The following is a 26,760-nucleotide window of genomic DNA, read 5'->3' as shown; positions in this document are numbered from 1 at the left end:
GAACCAATACCAGACTGGTCATGTGTTCTTTTCAATAATGAGATAGTAAGTGTAGCCTTAGATCTCTAGTACCATAGTAGTCCATGCCAGCAAACTAGAAGCTGCTTCCTATTATGCACAAATGACCTTCAGAGTCCCTAAGTCAGAAAGACTCAGAGAATAGCTTTTCAACTGTCAAATTAATCCTAGGTTTCTAAGTGTACTGTAGGCTTCCATGAGTGATGTACATACGTCAGAGAATGGATGTAGGTCATCCCAGCCAACCTCCTCCTTTAATAGATGAGTAAATGTCATGTCAATAGTAAGTGGCAGAGCGAGATTGTAAACCCAGGCTCTCTTCCTCCAAGTCTATTGCTCTTCAGTTCATCTCTGAGGATTTGTGGTAGAGGAGTTTGTCCTGTTTCAGTCTGTAACAGAGGGGCTTCCGTAAAGTTTTGTAAAATTTTAACCAAATGCTTAAGGTTGGGATATAAACACCCACAGGCAGTTGAAAATTTCAGCCAGAGTGGAGAGTACAGGGAATTGTATGATAACTTGTATTGTGTGACATGTTTGTGTTTCTACTGGAGCCAAAGAATTGCTGTAGGCTCATCTCCACGTAGGGCAGGATCTGAGGTGGGGAGAGAAACTTGACCTTGTCATGAAGTAAAAGAATATTAACCCAGGAGAAAGGGAAGGAAAAGAAAAGCCCCACAACAGCTTTGAAGTTCTTCCTCTTCCTCTTGAGAAGGAAGCAGCTGCTTGTCCTCCAAAAAATGATACGATAGAGCCACAGTAACCAGTAGGCGAGGCATCCTCTGGTTTGTGTCTGGAGAAGAGGAGAGGAGGAGGTGAGTGGTGGTCATTCTGTGCTCAGCGACATTGAAGACCTTCTAACAACAAATAGAGGGCTCTGTTGTTTTTCTAGGGCATTTGTCCAGGACAGAACCAAGCACCTTCCGGAACTTACCAAAATGTGTAGTCATCACCTACTTCTGTGATACTTGGCAAAAGGAACCTAAAGGTATTGCTTGAAATTAGCAAGTATTGGGTAAGAAACTGAAGACATTAAGGGCCCAAGTTGGTTTCGTTGTGTTATTTGTTTTTTACTGTTGTACATTGAAGGTAAGGAAAGAGTTTGAAAAAAAGAGAGAAAATCTGATTTGGGAAATGAAAACCTGGCTAAAAAGAGGATTGTGTCTTAAGAATGGGATTTGAATTTACAGATCTAGCTTAAAATACAGAGATTGAATACTCCTGGTTAGGAATAGAGAATGTCTTACAAAAGCTCATACATTGCCAGCCAGGTGTCTTGCAGATCTAACCAGAAGGGTTTTAAATTGTAAAGGAGGGGAAGCTAGCTAGCTAAGTGTCGTAGAGATAGGCTCCCTAACCTGGGGATTATGAACTTGAGGGCTTTTTTGCTTTTTATTTTTAACTTTTTGATAATCCTACTTAAGTATAATTGGTTCCTTTATATGTATTTTATGCATTTAATGCATCTCTCATTCTGAGAAGTCCATAGGCCTCATCAGATTACTGGGGGTGGGGGTGGGGGTGGGGCCATGAGACCAAAAATAGTTAAGAATCCCTGCCACAGAGAGTATTTACAGTGCATGAAGGCTAGCATTTGAGATGCCTACAAGTGTATGGGAAACAAAACAGAAGAAAGGACTCAGGAGCCCTTGGTTTCAAGTATTTATATACCAAGGCCCCCAAATGTACTAAACAACCAACAAGGAATTTGAGATCCTGAAGCAAGGAGGAAAATTTGACCTGTCAGTGAGAGTTGTGGGGTGAACCTCTTACCATAAGTTGGCTGGGAATGAGCATAACACATTCAAAAGAAGTAGGATGGTAATAAAGGGCTGAGGGAGGCGTTGTGTGTTCAGAAGGTATGCTTATATGAGAAGATTTGGGAACCAGAAGAAGGAAGCATGATAGTGGAAGGCCAAACAAAAGCGACTTTTTTTAATCACTTGGACAAAGAGAAAGAAGCAGATGAGTTTGGGAACCGGAGCACAAGTTTAGCCCAGAGGCATGAGAAAGTTGTGATGATGGATTTCAGGGTTGGAATTCTCACCCCAAAGTAGCTAATGACTTCTTGACTTGCTTTAAAGATAGTTTCATCTTTGAAAAAGGTGGAGAAAAATGCTATGCAATGGGAAAATTCTATTTTGGTTCTAATTCTCACTAACTGGGGTGGGAATGATGAGAACACTGAGGGGAATTGATTACTCTCCCCTCAAATGGTGGTAGACGTGAGGATATTCAGGCCAAGTCTGACATGCCCCCAGCTCAAGAGGTATGGAAGGTGCTCAAGACAAAGGGAAACAATTTCAATGAAGGGAAGAAATGGCTGCAGTCTGATGTGGATGCATAGGTGTCTGGAGAGGACTCTTGTAAAAGACTTCTGTCAGTAATCTTTTAATTGCGCATCTTGCCACCATTTCCTAAGCTTGCAGTCTTTCTAAGGCAAAGTGTTTATGACATATTTGGAATAATTTCCATATTCTTGGACAGAAAGGCATAAGCAGAGTCTCAAACTGTCTGTCTTCCTGAGACAGGAGAGGAGTTAACACTTGTAGCACACCCACAAACCTTAAGCATGTGAGTTTTCGTACTTCTTTTTTTAAGTACAAAAGATGGAAGCAAGGCCAGGTAACAAAATATAACGAGAGTGTGGCATGATTTTGTAAAAGTGTCAGGAATGTCAACGCTTAGAATGAGTGGGGGTTGTCAAGCTAAGAACTACAAAAATGGGTGGTAATTTGTTAGTGTTTTTAACTACATTGGGAGAAGAGGGAGGATAAAAGGAAGGTTAGGAGCTTTACTTGGGCAGGATGGCATAATGTCTTCTTTTGTTCTCTGTCATGGAGAATGATCTTTGCACTGAGAATGACAACAAAATGACCAATAGTAAGTTGATATCCAAGATAAATGAGGACAAAGTAAAGGGAGCACTTGTTGCCTTTGAATTCAGGCCACATGGCCCAGATAAACTGTATCCTCTGCATCCTGAAGAAATAGGGAGCAGTCATTGCTCAGTGTTATCTGAGAGATCATGGAAAGTGGGAACTGTGCTACGAGATCAGAGAAGGACAAATGTCCTGATTTCCAAAAAAAGGGAGAACATAGGCAGCAAACTGTAGGCTGTAAGCCCGACTTGGTGTATTGCTGGGAAAATTCTGCCATAGATCATGAAGAGAGCTGGCCAGTGAGCATCTAGAAAGGGAAGCCGTGAAAACAATGAGCTGCCCTGGCTTCATCAGGAACAGAGTGTGCCAGGCTCACCTTATCTCCCTTTTTAAATAGGATTTCTAAACTAGTAAATGCAGTAAATACTGTGGTTATTGTTTACCTAGATTTTAGCACAACTTTTGCTGAAGCATCTCATGATATTCTTGTGGGGAAAATGATGAGATAGCAATTACACAATTATATGATTCTGGGTAACTGGCAAGAGGATGGGGGAATAGCCTCCAAAGGAATAGGGAAGGTTAGAGTAGGGACAGGTTTGGGGGAAGACAATACATTTTGTTTTTGACATTTGAAGGTGAGGTGCCTTTCGAATTTATAAGAAAAGATAACTGGGAAGCAGCTGGCAATGTATGATCGAAGATAAAGAAAAAAATAGGCTTGGTTACATAGGTATTGGAGTAATGTGTAGGTCTGGGAGTCAGGGAGCTGGAAAGGGAGCACATCATGGATAGCCCAGGAGTGCTGCCTGCATCCAGGCAAGAAAAAGCTCAGACTGGCCTTGCCAATCCCAGGGTAGATCTAGGGACAGAGTGGAACTTCCTGGTGGCAAGAAGGCCGAAGTGCTGGTCCAAGTGAACACCATGTGTCATGGAGACAGCCACAGAATGTTGTGCTAAGTTCTGCTGTTGGCCAGGGCACTGGGGACACAGGTACAGAGAAGAAAATGATTCCTACTCCCAAGGTGTAGAGAGGAAAAAATTCTATGTAAATGTATATGATGAGAATATGCAAAGTATTTTGGGAGGGATGGCAACCAGTAAACTGAACATAAGCAATTTCTCTTTATTTCCAAAGAAAGAATATCTCCTGGGAAGATCCTCACCATTTCTCTGGGAGTCATGAGTACCAGAACAAGTGAGAGCTTACAGTAATAGCCTCTCTTAGTGTAATACACTATACTGCCTTATAATGTGTATATTAAATCGATAGAATAGCTATACTGTATTGTATACACTACGTGCTATGTAACATATTAAAATGCCTCCTGACAAGCACTTCATTCTGAAGGAGCCCTGGGAACACCTATGCTAGGGGAGCAGGAAGTGGATGATAATCTAGCAAAGAAGACTGAGAAAGAGGTCAGATATGTAAGAGAACCAAGACAGAGTGTTCGGGAATTTGAGAAAAGAGAGTATCTAGGAGGAACGTGGTGGTCTGTAGTGTCCACAGCAGTAAGGAGGTGAAGCTGAGAAGGCCTGAGAAAAGACGACCAAGCTTGAAAAGGGAGAGAGCTTGGTAACCTGGAGAGAGTGGTTTGTTAAGGAACAGGATCAAATGCCAGATTGTGTGTGGGTGGTAAGGTAGTGGAAGCAGTGAATGTGGTTAGGCTCTTCTTTTCCAGGAGGCAACAGTGGAAGAGGGAGGAGGGCTAGGGAGAGATGGGGATGTCGGGGATGAGCTGGGTCAAGAGAGGGTGAGGCCAACCTGAGATATTTCTAGACGTGATGAGATATCTGTAGTAGTAAGAGACTGAAGATGACGTAGAGATGAAATGATAATCATTGGGACAAGCTCCCAGAGGAAAGAAGATGAAACTGAGGTCAGACTGGAGTACAGGAGGGTTAGGGGATAGGGGCTTGGGATTGAGGTACACTGTGGGAGAGAAGTGACCTGAAAATTAAATCTGCTGCATTTTCGGTGTACTTGACTAAGGTTTTAAATTGAGCTTTTAAAATTAATGAATTTTAACTACCATTTAAGTAATGGTCCATCTATTTTTAGTTAAATGTTACAAGAGTATAAGAATAATTGAGATGCACCATCTGTCAACCTTGATAAATTAGATAAATTTTAATAGGTGTTGTGTTGGGGGTTTTTTTGTTCTTAAAAAATAATGTTAGTGGAAACAAAGTCAAGAAGATTTGTGTCAGGTAAACAGATGTTAATTATGCTTCACCATTCACTTTTCTTTGTTTTCATTCTTAATGGCATGGGTTAAATACCAGTATTTTTTCTTCTGCTACTATGAATGTATGCATAGGCTTCATCTGGAACCAGAATGGGAAGAAAACCATAATCTCATTCTTAGCAAAATCTTTATATTTTAGCTCAACAATATAATCGAATGAAAAAAATTTTTTAAAGAGATTTCATGCCTTAAAGCTATTTCCTTCCCCTTTTTCCTTAATTAAAATTAAATGGAAATGGCCCCTTCAAACAGCAAGATAAATAAAAGGAAACATTACTGAGCATATACTCTGATAGGAACTTTTTTGTTTTGGTTTGGTTTGGCAATTTTTTTTATAATTTATTTTGTTTTCATCATTCACTTCCATAAGATTTTGAATTAAACTTTCTTCTCCTCCCTCCTCCCCAAGATAATGTGCAATCTGATATATGCTGATACGAATGTATAAGTAGAGCATTTTTTCACATTAGTCACGTTGTAAAGAAGAATTCAAACTAATGGAAGGAACCATGAGAAAGAAGAAACAAAACAAAACAACAAAAGACAAGGAGAGCAGATAGTCTGCTTCTTTCTCTGCATTTTCTGTCTTTTGGAATTATCATGGATCCTTAAATTGCTGAGAAGAGATAAGGCTATCAAAGTCAGTTGTTACACAGTGTGGCTGTTTTTGTGTACAGCGTTCTCCTGGTTCCGCTCATTTCACTCAGCATCAGTTTATATAAGTCTTTCTAGGTTTTTCTCGTCTGCCTGCTCATCATTTCTTATAGCACAGTAGCATTACATTCATCTACCACAAACTTGTTCACCATTCCCCAATTGATCGACATCCCCTCAATTTCCAATACTTTGCCATCACAAGAAGAGGTGCTATAAATATTTTTGTGCATATGGGTGCTTTTCCTGTTTTTATGATGTCTTTGGAATACAGATCTCTGAGGTTTTATAGCCCTTTGGGCATAATTCCAAATTGCCCCCCAGAATGGTTGGATCAGTTCACAACTCTACCAAGAATGTATTCATGTTACAGTTTTCCCAAATCTTCTCCAATATTTATCATTTTCCTGTTTTGTCATGTTAGATGTGATGTGGTACTGTCAGATTTGTTTTTGATTTTCATTTCTCTAATCAATAGTGATTCTGAGCATTTGATTATAAGCATTTTTAAAGAGATAGCAGAAATATGAATTGAGGGCACATACATTAGAAGTAGAACAGAGTTAGCAGCTGCTTAAATCTCCACTTGTGGTGAGATATGCTACAGTTATTATGCACTTTCTGATAGGATGTTATTTTAATTTGTTTTTGTTGGGTTCCTTTCAGATCCTTATATACATATCATAAAAGTGATTTCTGAACATATTGAACTCCATATGCCACATACATTTATTAGTGCTTTTCTACATCTCCATACCAAACAAATTAACATTTCCCAAAAGGGGCAGCCACCGACAGATACCTTGAAAAGTGTTTGGACCTGCTGAATTGGAAATACTCTTCAGTATCATAACTAGTATAGCTTGGGAAGGGAGATGGAAGGTTGCTCTTTCCAGTCGCCATTGCATAGTTAGAATCCTCCGAGGTGGAAAAGAGGAGAATTCATGTTCTTCCTTGGAAAGAGCTTTCTGAACCTTCATGAAGGGATATTTGAACACTTAGATTGAGCGGTCTTATTAGTACGGCGTGTGTTACATCACATGCAGACTCTCTCGTCTGCTGCTGTTCCTGTTCTGTGTCTTAAATTCTCCAGAGAGCATTTATTTGCTGGTGGGTTTAGAATTGTAAGTCTGTCCATCTTATACCCTTTACTCTTTCTCCATGACTTGTCATTTTTTAATCATACATGACTTTGGTGTCTTTTGTGCCACTTAGCACATACCTCCAACATTCATGCAGTGATATAAATGTGGTGCAGTGGATAGAGCACTAGACCTGGAGTCAGGAAAACCAGACACTTGTTAGCTCTGTGACCCTGGGCAAGTCACTTCACTTTTAATGACCCCAGTTTCCTTATCTGTCAAGTGGGGGTAATAATAGCATTTGCTTTTGCAAAACTCATAGCACTATATAAAAGTCCACTTTTGTTATTTAATATTATTGTTCATATTATGTAGCCTGCTTAGACTCGGCATTTCCATCGTCCTTTGGGTCAGCTGCAGTTGCTACTCATTAGAAACAGTGTGATTCCATGATCTGAAGCCAGATGGCATTGTTGAGGAAAATATGGATGTTTTGTTTGGATTTGGTTTTTTAATGAAATTTTGTGGCAGGGTGACTTGAGATTATTGGAAGTGCTGCATAGTGTCCCGAATGCAATCCAACCTAATGACTTCTTACTCAGTTCTGGGACTTACTTGTTCACTTGCACAACATGAATAAGACATGTTTATAGACTAGTTCAGTGGACTTCTTGTCCAGTCACATGTCATCATCTGAGCAGTGTTTGTTATTCATCTACTTTGGTTTGTTGTTTTAAAAACAATGGCTAAGCCTATTGGCCTGAGTGCTTGTGGATCTCATTGCAGGGGTCTTTGTTGCCTTATATTGTTAGATATAATGCTTTTATGCTGGATGTCACTGGTGTGTGACACACACATGCATACATGTAGCCTTGTTTTATGCTTCCCATGATGCTGCTGCTCAGTGGAACATTAAACACAGTTAATTCAGTGGTTCTTTCAGTTAGGAGATCTTGGATGTCTTAATGTTTATGAGAGGCATCTTGACAGAGTAAAGCCTTTAAAGAGGTCGTATTTTGTGTTATCAAGTCAAATGCATTTTTATAATCAAATAGTGGAGAATGGGGATCCTATATTCTTTGTCTTATATCCAGTTATGCCTGAAGGTGTACTTTTAAAATGGACTAGAGTCTGTGAAAGCCTTTTTTTCCTCTTTTATTTTTTTTAATATTAATTTTATTTATTTTCAGTGTTCTACAATCACTACCATATAGCTTAGATTTTTTCCCCTCCCTCCACCCCCTCCCTCCTCGAGACAGCATACAGTTTTTTATAGGTTCTACACATATATTCCTATTAAATACCATAGTCGTGCTGTATAGAATTACAATGAATGGGAGAAATCATATAACAAACCAAAATGTAATACAAAAGAAAATGATCTGCTACATTCTGCGATTGAATTCCATAGTTCTTTGTCTGGATGTGGAAGGCATTTTGCCTTAAAAGACCATTGGGAATTTTCTTAAGTCCTTGCATCACGATGAAGTTCCAAGTCTACCAGAAAAAACTCTCGCATACTCTGGTCATTGCTGTGCACAAAGTTCTCCTGGTTCTGCTCCTTTCACTCAGCATCAGATCATAGAAGTCTTTCCAGGCCTCTCTGAAATCTTCCTGTTCATCATTCCTTATAGTGGAATAGTATTCCATTACATTCATATACTGTAATTTATTCAGCCATTCCCCAGTTGATTTCCAGTTTTTAGCCACCACAAAGAGAGCTGCTATAAATATTTTTGTACATGTGGGACCCTTTCACATTTTTATGATCTCTTCGGGATACAGTCCTAGTAGCGATATTGCTGGGTCAAAGGGTATGCACATTTTTGTGGCCCTTTGGGCATAGTTCTAAACTGCCCTCCAGAATGGTTGGATTAGCTCACAGCTCCACCAGCAATGAATTAGTGCTCCAACTCTCCCACATCCTCTCCAACATTTATCATCTTCCTGTTCTGTCATGTTAGCCAATCTGGTAAGTGTGATGTGGTACCTCAGAGTTGTTTTGATTTGCATCTCTCTAATCAATAGTGATTTAGAGCATTTTTTCATCTCCTCATAAAGATATCTTTAATTTCTTCCTCTGAAAACTGCCTGTTCGTATCTTTTGACCATTTATCAATTGGGGATGTTTCCTCTTTTAAAAAAAGATTAAGGAGCCCCCTTAATTTAAGTGTAGATTTTACATGTTGATGTCTGTCCCTTCTTTCACAGCCAAACTTGTAGAGAAAAAGATACCTATACTTGTCTCTACTTTCCCTCACTCCATTTTCAGCCCAGTGCAGTCTGACTTTCAACTTCATCACTCCGTTGAAATGACTCTCCTGAGTTTATCCATGGTCTCAATTGCAAGATCAGGTCGACTTCTCAGTTTCTCATCCTCTGTAGCATTCAACACAATGACCTACCACCCTTTCTTTCTGGATAGTCTTCTCTTGGGATTTTCACGAGACTGTGTCATCATCCATATCCCACTCCCTATTTGTGAGTGTACCGCAAAGCTCTGCCTTGGGCCCTGCTCTCTCTATGCCAGTGACTTCTAGACAATATCCAGCCCTGTCTTTCTCGGGGGTTTCAGTCTCATATAGTCAGCTGTCTGTTGGACATTTTGGACTGGATAACCATTTAAACATGTCACTTGGCCCATCTCCAGTCCTTTATCTGGCTCTGGAAGAGAAAGTGAGACTGGTGACTTTGCACAGCCATGCCTCACTGTAACCCAGTTCACTTGCATGTCATGGTATCATCTCCCTGATGTCTTAGTCCTCTTTGAGAACAGTGAACAAACAACAGTTTCGGCCCAAAAGGTCAGCTTGATGTTTCCCCAAACACAGCATTCTATCCTCTGCTTTTCTGCATGTGCTTTGATATAGGTTGTATTCCCTCCATGGCCTGGCAGAAGGAGAACTGCTTCCTCCAAGACTCAATTCAGGTGGAGCCTTCTAGCAGGGATCAGGGAATTCCTGATTGCTCTAGTTGTTAACATTGTGCCCCTTTCTCAGATTTCGTGACTTACCTCACTCCCAGCTGAGAGCCTTGCTTTATAGTTTACTGAAAAACGTGAGGCCCTTGACCAAGAGCTTCCTCTCCTCCCACATCATTAGATGCCTTTCCCCAATATCTCCTCCTTCACCCCTGGCTCACGTTAAGAGGTGACCTCTTTTTCTGCCTGCACAAATGATCCCATTCTCCCTCCTTTTCTCCATCAGACTGCCCCTCTATTATCCCCACTTCCTCACTTACATTCAATCTCTCCCTGTCTGTCGGCTCATTCATTCCCTACTGTTCGTAAACATGCTCAGGTCTCCCCCGTCCTCAAAAAACCTGCATTTGATCCTTCTGTCCTACACCTCTTCTGCCTTTTAGGACTAAAGTTCTTGAGAAAGCCAGGCCATCTATAATCAGTGGCTCCGCTTCTCTCCTCTCATTGTCTTTTGACTCTGTAGTCTGACTTCTGCCATCACAATTCCACCGAAACTGCAATCTTCAAAGTTATCTAATGGTCTTTTTCTCAGCTCTCACTCTTCCTGACCTCCCTTCAGCTGTCACACTGTTGGTTTTTCTCTTCTCCCTAGGTTTTCTCCTGATTCTTCTCCAGCTAACTAACCGCTTCTCAGCCTCCTTTGCTGTATCTTTGTCCAGGTCACACCTACTAACAGTGGTTATTCCTGAGGACTCTGCCCTGGCCTTTTTTCCACTTCCTTTATACTGCTTCCCTGGGCAATCTCATTAGTTCCATGGATTTTAGTTATCATCTCTGCTGATGATTCTCAAATCTGCCTGTGCTGACCTCCCATCTCACATCTCCAGCTGCCTTTCAGGCATCTCAACCTGAATGTCCAGTAATCTTAAATTCACCATGTCCAAAACTGAACTCATTCATCCCACCCCCAAACTCTACTCTCTCTTCCAAATTCTGTATTCCTCTTGAGTACCACCATCCTCTACTGCTCACTCTCTCACCCATCCACCTCTGCCCCCCGCCCCAGTATCCAAGCTGTTGCCAAAGCCTGTTCAGTTCAACTTTGCAGCATCTCTCTGACGCTGCCCCTCTCCTGTGCTGACTCTTATCGACTCCCAACTGGATTATTGCACTAGCCTGCTGGTGGGTCTACCTGCTTCAACTCTCCTCCCACTCCAGTCCATCCTCAGGCAGCCACCAAAGTGATTTTCTGAAATGACGAGTCTGACAGTATCAGTCTCCCACTCAACAAACTGCAGTGGCTTCTCTTGCCCTCCAGGAGCAAATATGAAATCCTCTGGCATTCAAAACCCTTCATAACCTTACCTGCCCCACATACCTTTCCTGTCTTCAACTTCCAGTTTAAATCCCACCTTCTACAGGAAAACTTTCCTATCATTCAGTCAGTAAACCTTTATTAAGTGCCTATACAGAACGAGGCAAGAGACAGTCCCTACCTACCGTCAAGGAGCTTATGATCTAATGGAGGAGACCAGCAGTATACAAAGCAAGCTGTACAGAAGAGAGATAAGAAAACAACCGGGTAAGCCACTGGAATGAAAAGGAGTTGGGAACTTAGAGGACAAAGAGATCAGTGGTTGGAGCAGAATAGAATGCCTGAAGCTGAGAGATACGGAGTGTCTTGTTTGTGGAACAGCCAGGAAGTCAGTGTCAGGTGGAATACAGAGTATATGTGGGAGGGGGGGGGTAAGATAGAAGACTGGGAAGGGGTCTAGGTTATGAAGGGCTTTGAATGCTGAACAGAGGATTTTATATTTGCTTTTGAAGGTAATGGGGAGCCACTGGAGATTGTTGAGCTGGGGGTGCAGGTAGGGGTGGAGGTGGGGTGTTAATCACACCTGCATTTGAAGATCACTTTGATAGCTGAGTGGAAGGTGAACTGGACTGGAGAGTGACTTGAGACAGGCAGGCACCCCCAGCCGCTGCTGCAGTAATCCAGCAGTGATAGTGACCTGCCCCAGAATGAGGGCAGTGTCAGGAGAGATGCTGCAGAGATGAACTTGACAGGCCTTGGCAACAGTTTGGATGTGAGGAGTGAGAGAGGGAATACTCCCACGTTGCCAGCCTGAGGGACTAGGAAGATAGTGTTGCCTTCTACAGTAATAGGGAAGGTAGGAGTCCAGGCAGGTGCAGGGGGAAATATAGTGAGATGTGGTTTGGATATATTGAGCTTCCAACATGTCTCTTGGCCTTCCAGTTCCAGATGTCTGAAAGGAGGTCAGCAGAGAGAGTGGGTCTGGAAAGGTAGATTTGAGAGTCATCACCAAGTGAAATAGTATAGAGTGAGAAGAGAAGAGGGCCACTAGGACCCTACAGGACCCCTAGGATTAGGCAGCATGGTCTGGAAGGAGGTCCAGCAAAGGAGACAGAAGGAGCAGTGGGACAGCAAGAAAGTCGCGAGAGAATCCTGGAAACCTCAAGAGAAGAGACCTGTACTGGCTTAGATACACTCTCCCTCCAGGAAGTCAAGCCTTTCTCAGGGCAGAGACTGTTTTTATCTTCTTTTCACTTAGTGTTTAGTAGGCACGTAAGTATCATTAATTTATCTGGACCTCAGTTTGCATGTTTGTAGATGACCTGTAAGGTCCCTTCTAGCTCTTGATCTATGATTAAATGAAAGTTGTAGGAAAAATTTTTTTTGTTCCATTTGATATAAAATAATTCAGCTGTACTCAAGCAAATTTAGGTGCAAGTTTAGACATAGGCCTTGGAAGGGAATTGAGCAAGAGCAGCCTAGTAGAGAGCCATTGATTTCTGCACGTTGTTTCCATTCTGGGGTTTGGGTCATGAATGCTACCTGTCTGTCCTGAACAAGTTGTTACATCACAAAGCCAGAAGAAATAAAATGAGAGAGAGATAGTTAGATAGACAGCCCCCAAAAATACTAAACTAAGAGATGAAAAGAAATGGAGCTCCTGGTCCAGATGGATTTACAGAAGAATTCTTTCATACTTGTTAAGAACAATTGATATCAGTACTACACAAGTGATTCTTAGAAATTGAATAAGCACTCTTTAGCAAACCCCGCCTCTCGTGAGGTAAATATAGCTCATATATAAGACAGGGGAAAATAAAGCAAAGAAAGAAACTGTAGATCATACTTAATATATTATATATTATTCTATATAAATATATAATATAATTATATTATACATAATCAATATAATTTTTTAAATTTTAAATCAAGTCTTAGCAAAAAAACCCAACAACTTAACAAAAAACATTTTTTTTTAAACCAAGTTGGATTTGTAAGAATGGTTTGACATTAGGAGAAACAATATAATCATATTCTTAAAAATCCCATACCATATTATTATCTCACTAAATGCAGAAAACACCTACAAAATACAGACATAAAAAGATCTCTTTTAATTTTAAAATTTCCAAAAACCAAAAGCTAGCATTCTATATAGGAGAAATACTAGAAGCTTTACCAGTAAAAAGGCAACAAAGGACACCTCCTTTACTGCTGCTATTTGACATAGGTCTACAAATACTAGCAGTAGTAGTAAAGCAAGAGTAAAACATTTAAAGCGTAATGATAGGCAAAAAGGAGACAAAACTCTTTCTGAGCATGGCATTGATCTAAGTAAATCACTTAGAAAATCTTAGGAAGTCAGTGAAGAAACTAATTGAGGCATTAGGTTCAGGTAAAGCAGTAGATTACAAAATAAACCCACAAAATTTAGGTGGCAGTGAAAATAGCTTCATTCAGAAGAACTATACAGTGCCTAAGATATCAAAGCATACTCAATGCCTAACCAGATAATTGTTCCCTAAAAGATACCTTACTCAGCTGTGTCCGCGCCTGGGCCGCGCCACTAAGATAAATCACAGAAGTTAGTTTTCGGGTTTAATGCTGTGCCTACTTTTTGTAATTTTTTCATATATATTTTAGACTACCAAAAAAGACACCTTAGAGAGGTGAGTAAAATAAAAATACTTCATTTGGAGGAACAAAGCATCTAGAATTTTAAGGAAAATATTTTTTAAAAGGTAGAAATTACTGGAAAATAGCACTTCCAGATGTCAGGACTGAATTGTAACGCAAGTCGTCAAAACCATTTGGTGCTGCTTAAAAGATAGAAAAGATACTCAATGGAACAAGCTAGATGGGGAAGAATCAGAAATAATTGAATCCAATAAACCAGTGTTTTATAAATCTGAAACCACAGATTACTTAGGAAAGAATTCATCACTTGATAAAAACCTGCTGGGGACTAAAACACAGTCCTGGACATTAGGATTAGACTGATAAACAGTAAATCAGATGATGTATGACTTGGATGTTAAATTTCATAAAAACATTTAGAGAAGCAGATCTTACGCCTGTTCCAGCTGGGGGGTGGGGTGTGTGTGAATATTAAGGCAAAGGATCGAGATCATTCTCTTTCCTTCTAAACCCTTCAACCTTTTTACCTTCCTTATTACTGTGGAGAGCGTTTAGGGTGCCTCAAGCTCACACCCCAGGAGTCAACCTGGATTCCTCACCATCTCTCACCTTTCAAACCCAAGTTGTTGCCAAGGCCTATCATTTGCATCTCTCAAATAAACCCCCTCCTTTCCTCTGACACTGCCTCCATCGTGGTGCCAGGCCCATATCGCCTTATTCCTGGATTGTTGCAATAGCTGCTGGGAGACCTGCCTGCCTCGGGCCCCTGCCCACTCCAATATATGTTCCATTCAGCCACCAAAGTGATTTTCCTAAAGGCCAGGTCTGACCATGTCACCCCCTACTCAGTAAATTTTAGTGACTTTCTATTGAATACCTGCAGAACAAACACAAAATGCTCTGTTTGGCATTCAGAGCCCTTCATAACTTGGCCCCCTCCTATCTTTCCAGCCTTCTTACACCTTACACCGAAGCACATCCTCTGCAGTCCAGTGACACTGGCCTCCTGTCTCTCCATTCTAGGCATTCTCTCTGGATGGTCACCATTGCTTCTCTGCCCTTGGCTTCTTTTACGCCCCAACTAAAAATCTCACCTTCTGCAGGAAGCCTGTCCCAACATCTCTTAATGCCAGTACCACCCTCTGGCTATTATTTCCTATTGTTCAGTACGTAGTTGTCTGCATGTTGTCTCCCCTATTAGACTGTAAGCTCCTTGTGGGCAGGAACTGTCTTTTTTTTATCACTAGTGTGTAACACAGTGCCTGACACATAATATTAAACATTACTAAATGTTTATTTAATTGAAAAATATATTTTGGTCATATGAAACTGACTTTTACATAAACAAAATGAACAAAACTTGGATCCAAAGGGGGAAAGGCAAATGGAAAAAACTTTTTATATTAAAAAATTCCAGTAAAGCCTGATATCCAACATGCATATATGGGGGAGGGAGATAGTCTCCAAATAATTGCTTGCTAATTATTAACTATGAAAGATTGATCTAAATCACTGACAAATGAAAATCAAAGCAACCCTAGGGTTCTACTTCATAACCAGCAAATTAGCAGTGATAACACAAGACAGAGATAGTCAGTGTTGGAGGGGTTGTTGGTGGTGTATCTGTGAATTTAATTGTTCAGCCGTTCTGGAAAGCAGTCTGAAACTATGTAAAAGGAGAAATTTAAATAGTGACATCCTTTCATCCCAAGATTGTTAGCAGGACGGTGACAGAAAGAAAGGCTCCATATACAACAAAACATTTAAAGCAGTGTTGTGTTTTTAGTAGCAAAGAACTGGAAACACAGCAGACATCCAAAAAATGGGGACAGGATAAATAAATTTTAGTATATAAATGGAACAATATTACTGTACTACATGTAAGAAATTATAACCAACTCCAGAGAAGCATGGAAATATTTATATGAACTGGTATAAGGTGGAATGAGTAAAACCAGGAAAATTGTGCTGTGATTACAACATCAATGGAAAGAATGATGACAGCAGTGAGATGACCAAACCTGTGAACGCTGTCACATTAGAATGCCTGAGGTCAGCCATAAAAAAGAGATGGAAAGACCCCTGTCTTTATTTCCTTTGCACACGTGGGAGATTCTGTATATCTCTAGACCTTTTTGATATGTTCAGTTATAAGGAACATTTTAATTTACTTTTAGAAGTGACCACTTCTACATTAAGAAATGTGAGACAAAAAACAATTATCAGTTTAAAGTGAATTTTTCAGGTTTTGCCTCTTTCTCCCAAAAACGCAAGATGGTTTTGACATGTATTAAGGATGTGATCTGGAAATTTTAATTAAAAAACATAGCTAGAATTTATATAATACTTTTAAGTTTTACAAAAATGGATTTTACATTTTAAAAATATTTTTCTCAATTGAGCCTCATAACCCTGGGGTAGGTGCTATTATTAGCCTCATTTTACAGAAGAAGAAACTGAGGCAGCCAGGTTAAGTGACTTGCTTCAGATCGTATAGCTAGTGTGTGCACCAGGATTTGAATTTGGATCTTCTTGACTCCCTGGTCCAACTCCTTGTCCACTAACTGTTCACCTAAGCTGCCTAAAAATTAAGGGAAGAAAAAAGTTGACCAGATGAACTCAATTGTAGCACCATTCAAGTTGAAATTGAATTTACCTGTGTTGTGACTTGTGCAATAATTGAAAGTTTGACATCTCCCTGGGATCAAAATGCAGTTGATCTTGATATAATTCAGAGACCAGTTCTTGGAGTCAGGCCAGAATAAACTTAAAAACAATCTCAGGAAAGGGGTGTGGGGTTTTAATTCATGTGATACTGACAATCGTTGGCCCTCATCAGTTTATACATCTATTACATCATGTTTGTGACAAGTTTAAAGTTTGAAAAAAATCAGTTGCGTTCAGTGTTTTAATTTATGCTTATAAGGTTACTTTTAGAAAAAAAAAGATTTGTCCTTTGATTAAAATTTTGGCTTACCTAGTAAAGATCAACATCTGATCTAATTGTTTTAGAACATTCTTTCCCCGTGTATCTACTATAGCTTTTAGTTTTTAGAGTTGTCACCCACCTTAGTCTGAAGTTATAAAAACATAAGCAATTTTTAAAATACCTCTTCTCTCAAGAACATAGATGCTTATCAAGGTGATACAGTCTGCCTTCTGTAAAGGGCTTACAGCTTTAATATTTAAAAGGGTAAAATGAAAGTATCATGGCAGAAACATATCACGGAGTTGTTGGAATTGTTGGTGAAAGTTGCTACTCCTTAGATTATCTATGTTAATAGGGTAAAAAATATATAATTTGGCTTTGTAGTCGTGGTTTTTTGTATTTAAATTCAAAAGTAGGTAGGTCTGATGTGGGAGTTAATAAAAGTATTTAAAGTAGTCAGGCCACTCTGAAGACCTTGTTGAGGATTTACAAGAAAATAGAGTTCCAAATATAAGTGAAGGACAACCTAAGTCCAGAATAGGTGCTGTTTAACACCAGGCAAAGCTGAATAAAGAAAATGGAGCTTTGACTTAATTAGCTAAGGTTAGGACATAAAAATGGATGCTTTTCAGCTTTCATTTCCTATTTTAACACTAGAAGTTACCCAATATCTTGCCTCATGGAGTTATCATTTTGCATTTTGAATGAAAGATCATCAGATTATCACCTATAATTTTATTGCTTTCCTAAGTCTGCTTTGTTGCATTTTTTGTCATTTTCTCATGATATAAAAACCTAGAAAAAGCTCTTTTATAACAGGATATTCAACATATTTCTGTAATCCTTTGTAAAGAGGTCTCCGCAACCTATTTGTTTATTCCTAGTAGGGGAAATTATTGAGTTCAAGGGGAAACAGTGGTCTTATTAGCACCTACCAAAGTTTTTAAAGTGACTGAAAACCAAAATCTTTTTAGATGGCATGCTGTCTATTAATGTTCTCATTACTTACTTAGCCTTTAAAAATCATCTTGTAGTTTGGAGACCCTAAGGTTTGAAGTGGTGGACAAATATTGTTGGAGAGAGGGCCCTGGCAGCAAAGTCTTTCTCAAGGAGGTAACCTGTAGCATACTAAGGCATGGTATGGTTTCAAGGTATTTTGTCTATAATTTCAACATTGCTTTCACAAGATTATATTTTTCTCTAAAATTGAAACCATCAGACACTCTCTACTTCCCTTGTCTTGGCTGCTTTTAACATTTTGATTTGTACTCACTATAAAAGTAAATCCTTTTTTTAAACATTCCTAACAACTTTCTTTCTCGTTCTTTTTTAAATATTTATTTATGAAACTTTATTTATTATTATTTATATCATTTTCAACACTCACTTCCACAGGATTTTGAGTACCAAAATATCTCCCCATCTTTCCCCTCTGCCCACCCCAAGGCAGCATGCATTTTGATGACCATTTCCCTCCATCTGCCCTCCCTTCACTTATCCCCGTCCCCTCTGTTTTCTTGTAGGGCAGGATAGTTTTCTGTACCCCATTGCCTGTATGTCTTATTTCCCAGTTACATGTAAAGACAGTTTTTAACCTTCTTATTTAAAACTTTAAGTTCCAGCTACTTTCCCTTCCCTCTCCACCCATCTCCACTGAGAAGGCAAGCAATTCAGTAAAAGTTACACATGTGTAGTTAGGCAGAACACTTCCATAACAGTCATATTGTGAAAGACTAACTCTGTTTCCCTCCACCCCATCCTGCCCCCCCCAAAAGTAAATTCTTTAACTACTTTGATTACAATTTAGGACATCTGTGCACAGACAGTGGCGATGTGAGTAGCATTTCATTTTAATAAAGCTTTTGAGGACAGTTATACTAGAATACTATAGAACTTCAGTGAACCTATTTTTTAATTTTAATAAAGAGCAAATCTTTACTTTTTATCATATTTAAGAGCAAAATACATGTTTATCAGGTTTGGAGACAGTAAATTGGTTGAGTCTAGACCCAGAAAGATCCCAGGAGGTTAGAACATTTATCTAAAGATGTGAGTTCTGGTTTTGTTTTCCTTTTGTGGGACCCTCTGACTGTGTTAGTTGAACTTCTGTTATAGAAACATTCCACTAATGAAGACTGGCAGATAGATCAGCAACTTAGACTGAGGAAATTGCCTGGTTCCCAAACACGATTTCACGTGATCCTCTCAATGAAGTGATGACGTTAAGTACTACAAGAATGGTCATCTCCCTTTTGTAGAGAAGGAAACTGAATCTCGGAGGAGCCTGTATTCAAACCTCATTCCCTGCTGAATCCCAAGTCCAGTGTTGCTCCTGTTTAGGTGACACATGGGGAGCGGGGCTGAATGGCCTGCTAGTTCAGTGTGAGGACCTTTGTAGCTTCTTCAGGAGTCCACCCCTATTTTGCAATGTTATGTTTGTTTTGAAAGTAAAATTGCTCTGTCAAGTCTTAGTTGGGGGATAGGGGTGTAAGCTTATGGTTCTCAGTGCCTCCATTTAGAATTATGGTATGAAAAATATAGCATTGATGATTTTAAATGTGTGCCTACTGCAGGTGTGTTTTAAAGAATGCCTTTTCTTCATAAAAATTTTTCTATAGAGTAGTAAGATTTCAGTATAAGACCTAGTTTGTTTGTTTAATGACTGTAGCTAAATCGCTTCCTAGGTCTGTGCAGCTCATTTCATTAGGGTATGTACTCAAAGAATTTAATTATTTTTTCCAAGGTTAACATTTATTGAATATTTAATCATAACGGACATTTTTATCCACCAAATGAAGCTAAAGCTTTAACTTTTCTTTGAAATTGGTAGTCATTTTTAAAAAAATACCGACTTTAATAATGAAGACTACCAGTATTTTGGGAGATTGTATCCACACCTGTCAATCAGATAAACAATTTTAAGACATTACCATTCCTTACCAAATGGTCCTCATAAAATAATTGGAATGGAGCATCAAAATACCCTTCCCCATTGGGGGGAAAGGTAAAGTGAAGAAGGAAACCCGAATTTTGTTTTTAGCACATGCTGATGTAGATCTCAGCTAACTTAAAATAAAAGCATACATAATGATGGCGTTGCTGTTACGTTTGGCTGGATTGCAAAACAATAATCAAAGCATAACGTTCAAAAGAGAATGTCTAATGTTACAGGAACTTCTGTAGGTGTTTGACCCAGAAATGCATTCTGGGATCCTGCAAGCATATCCCTTTTGGTGACTTGGAGGTAGGAGTTTCAGGTTTAATTTATGGCCCAGTCCCCATTTCAAGCCGCATCTCTCTGCTGGACTCCTCAAGTGTACTGAGCTTAGTTTATCTCCAAAGATCTCTGTCTTCTCCTCTGCTTCCCCCTTCCCCCAACCTGCCAGTTCAGTGATCATATCATCGCTCTCCTAGATAAGTCAGGGTCAAAAACCTTGGAGTTGTCCTTGGTTCTTCACTTTCCCTCACTTCCAATGTGTGATCTTTTTGCCAGATTTACTTCTAATATTTTTAATAATGTTAAATATTAGATATCAATATTTAATAATATTCTGCACCTTTTGTTTATTGTTACCACAGTAAATTTGAGGAAACACTAATTTAAGCCCCCTCCTCTATACTTATGTTTCAGTCCTCAGTTCATCATTGCCAATGTAATCAAAGTCACAACTGGAATGAGGCTGTACAAGCTTATACCAGGGCCCAGAAATGTCAAGGACGCCGACAGCCTTTGTACTCCTTCAGCAAGGCATTTCTTCTTGCAGCATCCCAGGATTCTTACCAGTGTTACCCCCCTAATCCATAACAGGATTTGTTTTTTTGGCGTTACACAAACTCAGCACCAGCCCCAACTGATGCCCCGTAGCCAGTCAGGGGCCCAGTTTTGTTGATTCTTCCTCCTTACTACGTGTGTCTTCTCTCAACCACTCCGGAGTCTTTGTTCAGGTTTTCACCACTGCTTGCCTGGACAATGGCAGTATCTTGTTACTTGTTTTCCCATGTATTTATATACTTAAAACATTCATCTGACCATTGTTATGAGGTTTCATTCCTTTTAAAATCCAGTTTTTCTTGCAAACTTATTAAGAGTTGGAGTATATTTATAGTTGAGATTTGACTGCCATTCAAAGTGAAATAATTTTTAACTTTTAAGAACTATCCTGTGATTACTTCTCTTTTTTACTTATTTTAACTTTTACTTTTCCATGGAATTTTTGAATGGTCTAGTAGCATTTTTCGTCCAATTTATATATATATCCACAATTTCCCAGATCTTCACCCATTCCCACTATAACCAGAAAAGCCTGTTCTTACTTATATGTCAGTAGAATATTTCTAAATTAAGTCTTCCTTAATCTGTAGAGAATTCATCATTGTAATTGTGGGAGTTGTAGTTCAGCAGTCATTTATTCCTGTCTTCCTTTTATGGATGTACACATGATTAATCTTTTACCTAGGAAATGTCCCAAAATGTCTTTTCAGATTGGTCCACATTGTCCTAGCTTGTTAGCAGGTATATTATTTCTAATGGGTACACCTGGAAATCCAAACATAAAACATACATAACTTTTCTGATATGCCTGGAGCTTTTCTTCCCTTTGTATGTCAGTAGCTGGGTTTTTTTAATATTTGCTCAGTAATATAATGATGTTTAAATGAGTACGTTATGTGAAAATTCAGCTTTGTGAAATGGTTTTCATTTTTGTTATTTTTGGGTTTGTGCTCAGAAGGGGTTTTGGTGGGGGGTAAGAATGAAGGTTAGTAGAAGAACAGACAGAAATATTCACTATTCTGATTTTGCAGTTGAATACTATCAAGAACAGTGAAATACTCTTAATTTGAAGAATTACTTTCTGTGATGATATATGATAAGATCTCTCCTGCAGGAAAATTTTTTGATTTCTGTCTGCAGTTATGCTTTTAACTTGAAAAGGCTAGATGTTGGTAAATATAGATCACTTTATATAAGAGGCTGCAGAATAGTTACATATAAATTGGCATGTTAAATAGATTGAGGAAGATTTCCTAAATAAAAGAAATTCTGTGGTATTTTGCTAAATGAATCCTCCCCTATACTTTGATAAAGTGAGGCACATTAAGTGCCATTTTTTTATGTTTTATTTTATAGATTGTTGTCATGAACTTGGAGTTGGGAGAAAAGGTTTAGATTTAGATCCATAAGAAGATCCCATTTAATTCAGGAATTGAAAGATTTCCAATCCCTTACTACATAGAAACTTGTGTAAATGTACTGTGTCTTTATTTTCAATTAACAAGACATTCCATGAAGCATTTTTTCTGTAGTATTTTCTTTTCTCTAAAGCAGGGACTTTCTGATAGCTGTATGAAAGTAGAATCTAAGGGCATCACAAGAGTTTTTCCAAAGATGTTGTGTATTTCCCATAATATTTATGTTGTGAAGCACAGAACAGTTGTAGGGAGAGATGGGCAAAGAGTTACATGTCTTAAGTCTGTTCTGTTCTTGACATTTAGATGAAGGTAAGATTAAAAATGTGTCCCCCAAAGTGAGATGCAAATCTTTCTTTTTTTCTTTATTGCAGATAAGTTTACATGTATTGCAGACCAGACCAGAAGCACTTCTGATTTCAGGTAACTTTAATATAATTGTTAACTAACTAGTATTTTTTTAGAGTAAAATATTTTCCTTGTTATAATGCTGCTTTATGCTTCCATTTGAGCAAGAGGTTCAGATCACTTACGTCTCTGAGACAATTTCTTATTGAATAGTAATTCACTCTCAGGATATTATGCTCTGTTGACTCTGAAGGAGGCATCAAGTTACTGTTCAACTAGAAAATCATACAGTGGTCTTAAAGCTCATTATGGTTTAAAGTCTCTGTCTACTTAGCACCTTTATTTAAAGTATGATGATGAGCAAGGTCTCTTGCAGGTTTGCTGCTTATGTGAATCATGATTTTGACTTTATAAGGGATGTAGTACCTTCCACTCTCTGATACCTCTGACCCGCAGTGATGCCCTCTCTTCTCTGAACTCCTGTAACATTGTTTATATCACAGTATTTGATCATAGAGAGGCTGTCCCTGATTTTTCATGCCAAAACATTTTTTGAAAAATAAAAGGCAGTTTTTATTTTGTTAAAATCATTGTTTTAAATAAATGTTGCATATGTCATAAAAGCAAAGCTGTGTCTTTAAACCTGTTATTTAAAATAGAAAACGTGCTCGAAGTCCTACAGAAAGGACACATATCTTGTACACACTGGTGAGATGGCAGCCTTCAGGATTCTTTCACGTGCACATATATCAAATGAAGAATGCAGCTCGACCATATCATAAAATATGCTAACTATAATAAGCATCAAACATTGGATTTTGCTTGCATGCTTAGGATTTCAGAATTTTTTTAGGTGATTTTTAGGCTTTTGACTCTTCAAACGTTTCTATATATAGCTTTTTAAACTTAGGCCTTTTTCTTCTCAACATGTTTTCTTATAGCTGAGGCATTCAGAATATACTAACATGATCTCAAAGGTAGGATTGTTCTTTTTTAAAATAGACATAGAGCATTTTAAATATCGAAGGTACCTCTTAAATATGGGCCTTGTGTTATCATTGCTATCTCTGCTGCTTCTCCTGCTGGCAAATTACATAAAAGGCAGCCTGAGGATATGTGTAAAGGCCCGCTGGCCTCCTTTGCCACAGATAATGATAGGGATTGTGTGTGGCTTAATGGTGTGAATATCAATCTCAGGGTTTCTTTACCATGAACTGCTAATACTAAGTCAGTTCCTACTCTCTGTTAGTGCTTCCTTCCTGAATCTCAGATGTATAGAAGGCTTTAGCTGCAGGTCAGATGAAAAGATCTCATGGTCTTTAGGGTGCAGGGACAAAGCAGGTGGTGATGTATCTTCATTTATGCCACTTTCACTGATATCATATCTGTTTCTGATTTTAACCCTTTGTTGAGCACAGGGACATTGGTGGTAAGTATTTTCTTGTCTGGGTCTTCAGTAGCTGTTGATCCTGAGGAGGCAGGCCTTCAGTGCCTGCAAACTGTTACCAGATTTCATCTCCAAAGGAGATGCTTTCCAGGACCAATGGTTTGAAGAAGTGCTGCCTTCCCCTTGGCCACAGTTGGTCAGCAGTTGGTAGTGGACCATTTCTTCAGTGATTGTTCAGTTCAGTGATGGTTACAGGAACTCGAACCTTAGAAGCAAGGGTAGTAATCTCAGAGTCCTGGGCTATCTCCATTGGGCTCTGAGGGGTTGCTCGCTTCATTTTTGAAGAAGATTACATCAAGGAGGTGACGCCAGAACTTGCAAGTAAATTGGATTTAAGAGAGGGTCACCATCCTCACTTTCATCTCTGGAACTGTCTGTGTCCAGTGACCAGATACAGATCAGGAGGAAAAGGGCTGACTCAGAGGGGAAGTGATGGTGAAGGGGGTAGTAGTTTACCTTGCCCAGCAGATGCCTCTTTCTTACTCTTGTGGTATCTTGCTTCTTCAGCAAACTGGATTTTTCTGCAGTTAGTGGGCAAGACTGGCCCCCTTTCTCCATAGAGTGGCTTTTCCAGATGATGGCTGTACGAACCAGGCTGGAAGAAGGTTCAGTGAATGCATCTCTCTCTTCTGTGCAGTGGTGGAGTGCTATACATGATGTCCTAATACTACTGCTTAGTGTTTCTGAGCTTTTCCTCCCTTTAATTCTTTGGGTTTTTTGTTTCTGATTTCCTTTTTTATAGTGAACTGCACAGTCCTCAGTAAATACAGACACCTCAATAGGAAGAAGAAAAGAGACTCATATGGAAGATAGTAATGAAATTCTTGTGTCACCTACTACATTTTCCAGGGTATTCGTCTCCACTACCCCTCCCAGAAAGCCATTTCTATAATGAATTAAAAATGAGGTAAAAATTTCAGTAAAATTAACATGCAGCACCCCCCAAAAAAAGTCTGGCATCATATGCAGTGCTCCACAAGCACAACCCTTCACCTTTCCAAAGAAGTGATTGAGGAGGTGCCCTTTCATAACTCTTCTTTGAGATCAGTCTCAGTATTCATCATATTCTTTGATTCCTATGGCACAATGATACTCTGTTACTTAGGTGCCACAGTTTAACCATTCCCCCAATCGGTGATGATTTACTTTGTTTTCATTTCTTTGCTTCAACAGAACAGTTTTGCTATAAATATTTTGGTATTTATAAGGTCTATTGTTTTGTCATATACCGCATACTAAGGCATAAAGAATTTACAAATAATTGGGGTTGGGGTTTTTTTTGTTTTTTGTTTTTTGTTTTTAAGAAAAAAGCAGAAATAATAAATACTTCCTTTATAGACCATAGCACAATAAAATAGTAATTAATACAGGGAGCACAAATGAAAATGGAGAGTTAATAACCCACTCCTCAATAAGTCCAATAACAGAAACAATGATGAGAATTTCTGGAATTCAGTTAAAACAATCCTTAGAGCAGGAGTTCTTAAAATTTTTGTATCAGAGACTCCTTTGGCCATCTGTCAAACTTCCTCAGAATAATGTTTTTAAATACATGAAATAAATTACATAGAATTACAAAAGAAATCAATTCTGTTGAAATATAAAAGTTAAAAAATTTAAAAATAAAAAAGTTAAAAAGATAAGTTAATGGATTATATCCCTAAAAACAAACACTAACCAAAAAAAAAAAAGATGATTAATGAATGGATACCCAATTTTTAAAATGAGAAAACTAACAAACCCAAAATAAATAATCACAAAAGAGGAAATGTCAATAATTGGAAATAAAATGGATAAGTTGGAAGCAAATAATATTTTGGAACCAATAAAATTAAAAACTGATTCTTTAAAAATTTTCTAACAACTGTTTGAATTTCAAGAATTCCAAAGAATTAATGGATTGTCTACAAAAATTTAAGATATCCCTTTGGTATTTATCTCATCAGGAAACTCTTACAGTGCCTAAATTAGCAAAACACCATTAGTTCAGAAATTTTACATAATCTGTGAGCAAAGAAAAAAAAATTCTCTCTGTATAGATTTTTTAAATTGTTCCAAAATTTTAAAGAACTAGTATTTATACTATAGAAATTATTCTCAAATTATTTCTCTGAAATTGAGAAAAGACTGTCTACAAAAACTATCCCTCTTTTCTCGTAATATGAATATTTACTTAGAAAATCAGCAAAGAAACTGAGACCATGCATAACTTCATTAAAGTAACAATTTTATAAACTGAGTCCACAAAAATCAACAGTATTTCTATAAAGCAATAACAAAATCCAGGAGGAAATAGGAATGGAGGGCCATTCAAAATAACCGCAAAATGCATAAACTGTTGTGGAGTCGGTTTACCAAAGTGAGAGAGAGGGGAAGGAAATAGGGCCTGTTATAGCATCAGTGTGTAAAAAGTCCCTTTTAATGCACTTCAGCTCCTTCTGTCAATCATACTGCCCTGCCCACACACTGGAGTGCTCCTAAAACAGAGTAAAATGTCATTGGGAAATAGTTAACAAATAAGTAAAAATACAGTAAAATATAGATCACATTACATTTTGAAAACAAGTCCAACATGCAGCCCATGGAGATCTTCAGTCATGGAGATCTTCAGTGTTCTCGTGACCCCTTTTTCTAGTTGCATTGATTTCACTGTTGAGTACTGAGAGGGTTAGTGAACCCACCCATAGCCAATGGGTGTCAGAAGAGAGGCCAACCACATACCACTTCTGCACAGCCTGCACAGAGGAACAACAGACTGCTTCTTGAAGAAATTTTAAATAGGATTGCATCTCTATGGGGGAGTGTAGGTTGTTGGGAAAATATGTTGTTGTTCAGTTGTATCAGTCATGTTTGACTATCTGTGACCCCATTTGGGATTTTCTTGGCAAAGATGTTGGAGTGGTTTGCCATTTCCTTCTCTAGCTCATTTGACAGATGAAGAAACTTAGGCAAATAGGGTGAAGTGACTTGGCCAGGGTCACACAACTTGGAAGTGTATGAGATCAGATTTCAATTAAGGGCCTTCTCCAGGGCCAGCACCCTTTCTATGTCACCTGACTGCCCAATAGGAAAATGTATGTGTGTTTGTCCTT

The 26,760-nt window shown here is 38.7% G+C and overlaps 1 protein-coding gene across 1 annotated transcript in view; it reads left to right on the top strand.

The window, feature by feature from the left end:
* The window catches only part of GNB1 (G protein subunit beta 1), a 105,853-nt gene that overhangs the window by 31,929 nt on the left and 47,164 nt on the right, over nt 1–26,760 (top strand). Inside the window, exon 2 of the mRNA XM_072608563.1 lies at nt 22,248–22,296. The gene's annotated coding sequence lies outside the window, so the exon portion shown is untranslated. The remainder of the gene's footprint in view (nt 1–22,247; nt 22,297–26,760) is intronic.

This window comes from Notamacropus eugenii, chromosome 5 (genome assembly GCF_028372415.1).
Source record: "Notamacropus eugenii isolate mMacEug1 chromosome 5, mMacEug1.pri_v2, whole genome shotgun sequence".
Classification (NCBI taxonomy): Eukaryota; Metazoa; Chordata; class Mammalia; order Diprotodontia; family Macropodidae; genus Notamacropus; species Notamacropus eugenii.
The sequence above is the reverse complement of the archived record's forward strand: the minus strand, read 5'-3'. Positions and strand labels throughout refer to the sequence as shown.